Source organism: Belonocnema kinseyi, chromosome 1 (genome assembly GCF_010883055.1).
Source record: "Belonocnema kinseyi isolate 2016_QV_RU_SX_M_011 chromosome 1, B_treatae_v1, whole genome shotgun sequence".
NCBI lineage: Eukaryota > Metazoa > Arthropoda > Insecta > Hymenoptera > Cynipidae > Belonocnema > Belonocnema kinseyi.
Genome location: NC_046657.1, coordinates 34,503,563 through 34,515,111, shown reverse-complemented (window position 1 = coordinate 34,515,111; position 11,549 = coordinate 34,503,563). Strand labels below are relative to the sequence as shown.

Here is an 11,549-nt window from a genome sequence, read left to right as displayed (position 1 = left end):
AGTCAGACTAACGATGACTGCCCTTAGAAAAAAGAATATTTCGTAGAGACCTTCCTCGAACTAACTCCAGATTTCTTGTGACTTACCACGAGACTTCCCGAAAAGTTAATCGCGCGGTACTTGAAACAGATCTGCCGAGTATTCCCAACAGAGTTACGATTCTTTCCGACAGGGATTTCGCCAAACCCACCGGCTGGAGCTAGACTTTTCGTGACGCACTGACACTTACTGAGACCCACTGGGAATAACCAAGTAACAACGCAATAGAATTGAGAGATTCCTACTGAGCTCCACAGAGCCTTTGATAAGTCCGGGAGTCACCTGAAATCGCAGTGACCAGCCTCTCGGTGAGAGGAGTGAGACAATGATGTCCTCTGAGCCCACTTTTATTTAATATATTAATAATTGATTTAGACGAAGAAATTAGAAGAAAAGGTTCAAGAGGAGTCAGGATAGGGAAGGAAGATATATACACTGGCATACGCAGACGATATAGTGATGATGGCAGAGAATGATGAAGAGATGAAAAGCCTAATTACAGGATTAGAAAAATACTTAGATGGAAAAAGGTTGAATTTAAACGTAGAAAAGACAAAGATAATGAGGGTTTGAAAAGGAGGGATAGGAAAAAAAATAATGGACGGAAAGGTCGAAGGGAATAAACTTGAAAGAAGTAAAAGAATTTAATTATTTGGGATACACCTTGCGAACAGATGGAGATCATAGAGCTTATATTAGAGAAAGGATAAAGAAAGCAGCAGGGGTAATAAAACAGATACAGGAACCAGGAAAAATAAGGTTAACAAAAATTAGAGAAGAAGGATGTGGTTGTTTGATACGCTGATATGGTCGGTATTATGTTATAGAGCAGAGAGATGGGGCTGGAAAGAAAAATAAGTGATGGAGAGTCTACAAGAAAAGTATATAAGGTAGACGCTAGGGGTAGATTGGAGGACGCCGAAAGGGAGGGGAGTTATCGAGAAAGTGCTTAATGGAGATAGAAGAAAATAAAGGGAGGACGTTAAAATTAACGATATGGGTAGACGAGGGAAAGAGTTTTTTAATGATAGACGTATAGAAAACGGGACTGGAGAAAACTAAGAAGAATTGGAAACAATGGATTGATTGAGGAATCAAAAGAGAATAAATGTTATAAGATGATAAAGAAGGAAGTAGTATGAAAGTATTTATAAAAGGGATGGAGCGAGAGAAGGTTCACCATAATAGCAAAATTAGGATTGGGAAAAGAGGTAAGGGAGGGGATGTATTTAATGAAAGAAGAGAACAGAAAGTGCAGAATATGTGAATGCGAGGAGGAAACATGGAAGCATGTATGGAAAGGATGTAGGAGAGGAATGGAAAATAAAGGAACCTGACAAGAGAATGTGGTAAGGATACTAGGGGAAGAGTAAATAAAGGAGTTAGAGGAGGCCAGTGGAGTGAATGAGAAAAAATGAAAGAATGCCCGTGAAACACTGGAAAAATAGAGATATAAGAGAAGCGAAAAAAAAGAAACCGTAAGTCACTCAGAATAGATGCATAAAGAATTGTAAGTAATCGTTATGTAATAGCATAAGTAGTTAAAGATGTGGTTGCGTTCTCGCTTTCCCCCTCTCTCTCTCTTTCGCGCGCGCTCTCTCTCTCTCTCTCTCTCTCTCTCTCTCTCTCTCTCTCGCTTTCTCTTTCGTTTTCGATCGCTCAATCTCTAGTTCGCTAACACGTGTCAAAATGCGCTACAGTAAAAACTATAAATAAGGATATAGATATAAGAGTCTCTCTAAACAGTTGTAAATAACAATAAATAGTAAGGATATGATTGTATGACATATTTCAACGAAGGTATTGTAACAAATGTAAGTTATGTAAACACTTAAGGACACATTATGAATAAAGTAGATCTTGCGATTAAGACGACTTTCAGGCCTCATGGACCATACAATTATTGTGTATTATTTTTAATGTTAAGCTGCCTTTTGATGCTCTTACAGGCTCTGATGTGAGAAATGAAGTCTATTTTGTGAATTTTACTAATTTCTAGGATCTGCGTAACCACGCTGTAAAAGATTAATCCAGAGCACCGATGCTATCGTTCTTGAGTTCCCGTTTAAAAACGGGTTGAAAAAGGAAATATCAAGCGTGGCTCTAATCAACTCAACCGTGACATCGCACGAGTACGGAAGACACTTAAAGTACGTACCATTATTAATTAATTCCCTTTTTTCAGGTTAAATATTTAGTTTCAGAAAGAGTATAATCCTTTCAGTAAGCATAAAGTTACCTCTACCTTATCATTTCGAGCCCAGCCGAGTTAGCGTCTCCTCTGCGACGTCACGCCGCTAAAGGCCTCACCAGAGATATTAAATATATGTGGAGGTGCTAGGGGGAGAATAACTTTTCAATATAAAATTCTAATCGTAACTAGAATTTTAATTCTTTCATTTCAGTATATTCATATTTATTTTCAATTATAGTATTTCAAAAGAGAAGTTTACAAAGTGCTTTTTGTTTACATTATTGAAGGTTTGAATATGAAAGTGCGCATGCGCTGGCTTCATACTGACTCTGCAGTCGTGTATATTCAGCCATGAGCAGGTACTGTGCGATTTAATAGATAGTGGCGAGACGGTATGTTTGTTATCTGAAACAAATTATGCGAACTGCTCAGTAGGGCAGAACGTCGCATCTCGACGCGATGTCGAAATGCGAAAGCAGACGACGAAGCTGGAGGGGGATGTGGTACCCGCGCTTACTTATGCCCGGGTAATCCCCCCCCCCCCCAACCGTCTCGCGTGGGTTCACATGGCGGGTATTTTAAAGCTTCCCTTATGGGAAAGTTTTTTATATCTGAAGGTTGGATTTCTTAAGAAATCTCAAAACATGAGAAATCACCCTCATTGAGGGATTAGCAAGGAACTGATTGCTATTAAATGGCGGTGCACATTTAAAAGCCTTCGACATACGCTTAAGGAGCCTAGGACGGGAAGCACAGAATTTGGGACAATGCCATAGGACGTGTTCAAGGTCTCCGTTTATTAGAGGGTTGCAAGGGCAACTAGGCGAGTCTATGATGTTCTTGCGCGCTAGGCTAGCTCTGAGCGAGTGGTGATTACTTCTCATGCGACAAAGGGATACAATCCACTTCCTTTTTACAAGAAAATTGAAAACCCAGGGTTTTCTGCGAGTTTTGTAAAAGTGATTTCTGTAAAAAGTGCCAAAACGCTTTTCTCTCGTTTTACAATAGTATTGGCAAGTTTTATTGAGGTGTTCTCGAGAACAGCTGACAAAGTCTGATGGGGGAAGCCCTATGTTTAGGAGGGAGGCATAAAAACTGGCGGGTTTTGCGGTTACATCTGCAAGCTCATTTCCCGGAAGTCCCTTATAGCCTGGTACCCATACTAAGGTAATATTGCATTTAAGCGTGACAAAGGAGGCAAGACGTTTTCTGATTAGGAAGAAAAGGTAAAATTTAATTTCACTAGGGTTAGTTGAAGAGACGTTTTCTAAAACACATAGCGAGTCCGTAAAAATAACAACTTTTTTAAATATATGCTTTATAATGAAATCTAGTGCATATAAAATGGCTATTGCTTCAATAGAGAAAATGGGTGCAGAATGCACCTCCACAAAGGAATTTCAGTATTTTATTTATGCCATAATTTTGGGGTTTTTTGGGCACCAAATCCGATTTTTGAGCTCTTTTAGTTTTCTCAAAAAACCGACTTTTGGGTGAAGGTGCTAGCTGCTAGCACCTCCAGTACAGAAAATATGAAAAATTGCAAAAATCAACAGCGCCAGAATTTTTGGCATTTTGGACTATTGAAAAGTGCAAAAATTAAATTAGAAAAAACAACCCTTTTGTTCTAAAAACTACCCTTAAAATTAAATATGCACCTAAACTAAATGTAAGCATATCAGAATTTTTGGCTTTTTTGGGCTCTTCTTGGGCACCAATGACGATTTTTGGAGTCTCTCATTTTTCTCCAAATAACGGACTTTTCGGTTGGAGGTACTATTTTTTCCATATTTTTTTATGGGTTTAGGATGATTGTTTCAAATAATTTGTGAGTGTTTTAGGAAGGCCAAAAATAGCATAAAATTCGGATGTTCTTAAATTTTTGCTGGGTGCGTAAGTCGTTTTTTGGTAATTTGGGTGGGGCAGGAGTTGTTCTTGAAAAATAATTTTTTGCACATTTTGATAGCCCAAAAAGATAAAAAATTCTGGCGCTGTTGATTCTTTTAATTTGCTCTAGTGAAAGTGTTTGCGGGCAGCACCTCTAACCGAAAATTTCGTTATTTGGAGAAAAATAAGAGAGCCTAATAATCGTCATTAATGCCCAAGAAGAGACCAAAAAAGCCCAAAATTCTGATATGCTCACATTTAGTTTATGTGAATATTTAATTTTAAGGGTAGTTTTTAAAAGAAAATGGTTATTCTTTCAAATTTAATTTTTGCATTTTTGAAGTGCCCAAAAACAGCCCAAAATTCTGGCGCTGTCGATTGTGTCAATTTGTCAAATGTTCTGTACTGGAGGTTCTAGCGGCTAACACCTCCACCCAAAAGTCGGTTTTTTAAGATAACTAAAAGAGCTCAAAAATCGGCTTCAGTGCCCAAAAAAGCTCAAAATTATGGCATGAATAAAATACTGACATAAGATACCGGGTGTTCTTAAAGGCTGCTATGAGTGTATCTAGTCCGGGAGAAGATTTAATTTTCAAGGAAGAAATGGCTATAGTTAGTTAATTTTCTGTAAATGGAGTTTCAAGGAACTAGTTGGTTCGAAAGTCACTGAGAAACTTATCATGGAAGACAGTATAAGAACACATCTCAGCTGCGAAATCATGTACTTTTGAAATCACGCTGCTATCTGCCGAGCAGGACGCGTTTGTTAGCTGAGTTAATATATTTTTAAATGTCTAAATGACTCTATATTCTGGATAGCCTCATCCACGCATTCAACAAAAGAATTGTAGCTACAGATGGGATCCAATGTCGGTGGAAGAATTTTAGTCGCATAAATTCTACGAGATTTTTTAAATTACAAAAAAAGGACAGCCAGTTAATTTTCTTAAAGTTATATTTGTGTGAATAGTAGTTGGAAATGGGTACATGCACATCCAGATAAGTGAACACTGGGTAATGATTACAGCCTAGGGCGTTGTTCCATACATCATGTGCACAAAACGTCAAAAGTTGAGGGCTTATAAAAGTAAGATCCAGAATCGAGGGAGATTCATCTGGACGATTAACAAAAGTTGACTTCCCATTATTTAAATAAATAAAGTCTAAATCATCAAGGGCTGCACAAAGTGCTTCGCCATCTTGAAACACCCGGGTTCTACCCCATAGACTGTGATGTGAATTAAAATCCCCGCCAATAAGAACGTTATTCAGATTGACTTGGTTAACTGATTCTAAAAATCTTTTCCATGTATTTTCTGAGAATCTTCCGCCGAAAGAGGGGACCCTATAAACGAGAACGATAAGAAGTTGACCAAGTGAAGTGTTAATGGATATAGAAAGAGTTTCTAAACTATTTTTAATGTTAAGTATAGAGGATATCCTTAAAAAGGTTATACCCCTTCAAATTTCAATTGCCGAACCACCGCGATTGTTGGCAGCTTTGTCAGCTCTAATGATGTTAAAATCTCTATTTATGGAAAATGATTTATCGGGCTTTAGAAATGTTTTGCACAATAACAGTATATCAAAGACCTTCGAAATAGCTACAAGATCACTTCGTTTGTGCGTTACACCGCGACAGTTCCATGGCGTAATTCCTAAACCATCGACGTGTGGCATACTAAGGCTATAAAAGATTTGTAGAGAGAGAGGGGAGATACTTGCTGAAAGGAAGTTAGTTAAGTTGTGGCATTCCTATGTTTTTGGTGAATTTCCAGAGGAAAGAACGCTGATAAAATTAGTGAGCATCAAAAGTAGATTGCCAATAATTGTAAGTAAATTCGAAGATGAGGAGGGGACTAGGGTGCTTGGATGGGAGAAGGGGCAGGTGGGAGGAAGGAAGGAGTGAAAGTAGAGCAGGAATGTTCGGGAGGCTTACAATTTTGATTGCTTGAAGAATCTGGTTGGTTAGGGGAAGCAGAGGAGCTTTCTTTGTTAAGTGCTCCTGAAGGGTGTAGAGCAAAGCCGTTGAGGAGGGAGCTTGGCATCTTGTGCTATACAGGGAGGAGAAGAAAGGGTTGGAAACTGAGTTCTTGCGACGATTGGCGGCTTCGGTCAGATGAGACTGTTTATTTTTATATTCTCTAGGGTTCGCGAGATGGGGGGCAGGAGAATGGACTGAGCTAGGAGTCATAGATGTGTGGGCAGAGGTGAGTCAGGCTTCTGAGAAAACTAACGAGGGAGAGTACGCGGGAGTAATCAGAGGAGGAACATTTCTGAGTCCAGGGTAGTTATTCGCGTTGAAGCGGGCGTCAAGAGGTTGATGGTTGGTTTTCCTGGTACTGAGAATGGCTTTAGCCGCCACGAATGTTAGGAAGTTGTGAATGGCATAGTACCGAAAGTCCCTTTAGAATATGTATCCTAGGCATTCTCTAGAATTTGGCACATGGGGTTCTGAGCAACGTACGCACTTAGGGTTTCCATTCGCGTTAGGACAGGGGGATGCATTGGCGTGGACGTCCTCATCGCAACATTTACAGCGAGCTTTTGAGCAGCATTGTTTGCTGATATGTCTGTATCGGAGACATTTCCAGCAGATTTTAACTGGTGAGATGTAAGGCTCTGCAGTCGTTGAGGCATTGTAAATAGCTACTTTGTCGGGGAGGGTTCGAACTTTGAAGGTTTTCAAAAAGGAGCGCAAGGGGACGTAGGAAACTTTTCGGGCATCTTTTTCAACATTTTTTCGGTCAGGACGAAGAACATCTACAATTTTGATCGACTGGGTGTTGCTGAGGATATCTAGATTGTCTTTTATCTCATTTTCTGTCAAATCAAGAGAGATACCGTCAATGACACTTTTACGGGTGACAAAGTATGATGGGATGGATACCCTCAAACCCATGCTCTCAAAAGGATTTGTCACTTTGGTACGCTGCATTGTAAAAAATCTAGGACAATTCTATAACCGTTCAAAACAATTCTATAACAGTTCGGAATATCCTGCAAGGCGGAAATTTTGATATGCCCATGGACATATTTTGATCCGGGATAGCGCGTACGCAGTCCCGATTAACAAAAATTATACGTCCGAGATATCCACATTAGGGAACTCGCAAGAGTCAGCTCGACCACAATATTATCGAACTATTCTTCGTTCCTAATTGGTTCTAGAACACACTTGTGACAGTGTCCTGGAATTTCGATATAACACTGTTACGGCACATTTCCAAAATAAACTTGAAACAAATATTATAGAGTTAGTCTCTGTTTGTTCGTAAGCGTCGTAAGTCTGTGTTCGGATGTGTTCGGATTCGTTTAAAAATATCTGGGGTTGTTTTGCTGTAGGGGTCGGTGTTTTGATTACTAACCAGGGGTCTAGTGGGTCCCTGCTTGAGAGCATGTCTCCTTCTAGGGAAGTTCCCTCGCAAAGTTGTGAGCCCGCGCGCCGCGCGCCGGCCGCCTTAAAGGTTATGCTCTTTGAAAGCAGAGCTTTTCTTTAGCATCCAGGAAATTAAAACCGATAACAGATGGCTTCTTGATAACAATCAAGAAGCCGAAATCCCTTGGGGGATTCAGACTCAATAGGAAAGAGCGCCGCACTCGGAAAACTCAGAAAGCTTACTACTTTCTTCAGTAACGACAGCGGTCTCGCTCATGATCCAATAAATACATAGTCTACCCACGCGCAAGTAAAAAAAATTGAGCCAATCAAAACCCACCACTTAATTTCTCCCTCGTGGATATCTAAGGCGGCAAATGTTAGTGATTTTAAAATGTAAAATGTTAGAATAGTAAATCCATTTAAAATAAAGACTTTTTTGATCAAGCAAATTCTTATGGTATTCAAAAACATTTCAGGACGTCTCACAATTTTAACAAATAAAATTAAAATTGTCATCAGGATTTCAAAACGATTTTCCGATACCTTAAAATTCTAAGCTCAAAAGTAAAACTCGGTTTTCTCCGAAGTGAATAATTTTTTGTCAAAATTTACCCTTTTGTACAGCAGTTAGTCACACATTAGAAAATTAAAAACCTCCCAGGATGTAGTCCTAAAGGAAATAAACTAAAGAATAAACAAAAATAATACATTCTTCAAGCTCCAATATTTTGTCATCCAGATACACACCCGCGTAATTCTACTACAGACCTCTGTGGCTTTTGCATATATATTTCTGAAGGAATTGGCGATAGCGGTGTGTAAAAAACTTGAAACTCGAAGTTCGAACGAGTCGCGTCGAGCTTGTTAGCTTCCGAGACGATTCGAGCTGAGCTTAATCCAGTTCGAGTCGAGATCGAGCTTTCCACACCCGATACTCGGAGGTTTTTCGTATTGCTAACAGCGATTTTGAAATAAAAATTTAAAATTCAAGATTCTTAATCCTAAATGGAAACCAAATCTTGGAAAAATTCAAAATATAAACGAGTTTCCTCGAAGTACAGAGCTAGGGCTTTCACGATTCATTCATGAGAGTGTAATACAATCGTCCAAATTTTTGATCTGTGGTTTTCAGCAGATCATTACGTTTCGGAACACACAGAGTCCGAAAATCATAACATGTGGTCGGTGTATGTATGATTGCCTGAATGTTGTAGTCACGCTAACTTTTGAAGAATTTGTCCAATCAAGTCAGCCTTCGAAAAACTTTTTAAGCATCTCAGAATGAAGGTTAACTTCGTTAACCAGATATTTTCAGCCAAAATTTAAAAACGCTTTCAGTTACATTTTTCGATTCGACCTAAATTAAAAAAGAGTTTTTTTAAAATTTGAAATAACATTTTTTTTAAGAGTTTTAGAAATTTTTGTCGAAGTCTTCTGTACGTGACAAAAGTACTTGCAAATTATCCTTGTGACATTTCTAATTTCGACAGAAATTTAAAAAATTACATGATTTTTAACATTTTGCAAATTTCTAAAAAATAGAGAAAAAATTTTTTCCACAGATTAAAAAATGTAAAAGTAAAATTTCTTTCAGATATAAAATATATTTCGAAACTATTCTTAGGAAATTTTTCAACCAGTCCCAAGTTCAAGAAGTTAGATCATTTTCAAAAATATGCAATTTTTGTTATTAAGAGATCGGTAAGCGTTATTTTTGGTGAATCCTAACAAGATTTATAAATTACCTTGGTAAACTTTTTCAATTGGACAAGAATTGAAAATGTTCTTGATTATTTAATCAAAGTGGAGTTGCCTTAGAACTGAAGTTTGAACAAACGGAATCAAAATCTACATTTTAATGTCTCTATCTACTAAATTATAAGAAACAAATGTGTTTTGTTAGTAACATTATATTGAAAAACACACGTCGTTTTTATATGCTGTTCAAGTTTGTGTACACCCAAAATTTTTTAAAGAGAATTTACTCTATTACCTAATTATCGAGCGCGACGCGCGAGTGTCGTAATGCGAATGCAATGGTCAAAACCGCAGGTGTTTTGAGAACCATCTTTAAAAGAAAATGGAAAAAAATTGAATTCCAATTTATGAATGTAATTTCTCAGGAACTTAAATCTCAGTTGTCGAATGAAGTTACAATATTTATACAATTTGAAAAAATGTAGTAGAAGTGTACGTACTAAACTTACGAAATCGAGCGCAAATCGCGAAAGCGTACCCGCGCACTCCCGGCGCGCTGAAACTTGGCGTTTAGCGCCGCTCGCAATAAGAATGTGCCGCGCAGCGGGCATATTTTTTTGTATCAGAGAGTTTAATGTTGCTAAAACTATGTAAGATAATTAATTTGTGCAAATGTGACTTCATGAGAAGTTAGAACTTAGAGGTTTGACCAAAGATTGTTTCCTTAAAACCTTTGATATTTTGAAAGGGTTCGGTTTGCATGGAACCCTTTAGAAAATTTGACAGTTCGGTTTGCACCCGAACCCCTCGAACTTTCTAATTTTTTAATTTCGTCTGTAAATTTATCGTCAGAAGTGCGAAAAAACTCTTGTATGCTGAGTCATACTAGTCAGTTTATTAAATATCTCATTCGTCAATTTATTGAAATTCTCAGAAATTTAACCACCATTTTGGATGAAAAATCTGGAATTGTTACTTTTGATTTTAATATCACTGTTAACAATTCAAACCCCCCCCCCCCCGTATCAAGTTTGAAGAAATTATTATTAATTTCACGAGCTTCGAGACCCCGAAACTTTCGAGCTGCTCGAAACTTCCGAGCAACTCGAAAATTTCGAATACCCGAATTTCTTCGAGTAATCGAATGTCTTTGTTCTCGAAATTTTCGAGCTACTCGAACGAAATTTCGAGAACGCGACATTTCGAGCATACCGGAGCTCGACTCGACTCAACTCGAAAAAAATCAAGTCGTCTCGAATCGAAGTTTTGAGCTTTTTACACATCCTTAGTTTCAGCAATGGTTAAAAAATAATTTAAAATTTGAAAATATTTCCAAAAATTTTAAACGACATGTAAATTTTTATAGATTTTGAACGAAATTTGTTTTCAAAGATTTTTTGAAATTGTAGGATTAATGTGATTCAGTTTAAATAACATACATATAATTTCCAATCTTCTAAAAGCCCTAAATATTTGTTTAGTTTACTCAAATATTTCCTTCAATTTCGCAAAATGCTGTAAAAAATAGTTTTACTTTTTCGGTATATCTGCAATCTTTAAAAATCTTTTTAATTTTCTAAAGAAGCTTAGGAAAATGATATTTCTATAACCTTGAAGGTAAATTAACAAATAAACCTAAAAGCATTTTGAACATCTTTGAGACCATTTTTTGCATGTTTTAAAAATTCTATGTGCGGCTGTTCATGGTACTCAATAAGTCAAACAATTTATCTCCACGGCTTTTTTTATCAAAATAAATTTATCAGAGTTAAATCATTTTGAACATTCAAAAAGTCAAAGACGAATGAGCATTTTTAGCTGGTTATTTTTGAAAGGCCTACAAGTGAATATTTAGAAAAATGAAATTTTCTTAATTAATCGAAAATTAAAATTTTGAACGCATAAAAGATAATTTAAAATCCAAAATTCTATTTTGCGGTGAAACAATACAAGGCACGAAAAAAGGTGAATTAACAACAGTTGTGCAAAAAAAATACAAATCCGTTATGAATGATTTTTTGATTCGACGCGCAATTTTTATTTTATATGTAAAAAATGACATAAATATAGAAAAATAAGGTTTTTGGGCAAACTACATAGTTTTTGTTTAAATCGTGAAAGATGACATTACAAATGAGCAAATTCAATTTTTGAAAATAAAGATATAATGTACAATAGCGTGTTTAATAACAAATTGTTTTTGAGTTCCATCTGAAAATGTATTCGTTAAATTAAAAAGGAGCTTTAACAAAAGAGAATTCACAATCTCCAATTAAATTTGTAAAATTTCACTAGTAATTAGTTTATTTTTAACAAATTTAATTTGGAGAGGCAATAAAGTATCATTTC

At 36.9% G+C, this 11,549-nt stretch overlaps 1 protein-coding gene and 1 pseudogene across 2 annotated transcripts in view; both read right to left on the bottom strand.

The window, feature by feature from the left end:
* LOC117172562 overlaps window positions 1-11,549 on the bottom strand; it is a 32,182-nt gene that overhangs the window by 3,219 nt on the left and 17,414 nt on the right. The window lies entirely within an intron of this gene.
* Window positions 7,164-7,310, bottom strand: LOC117181758 (annotated as a pseudogene).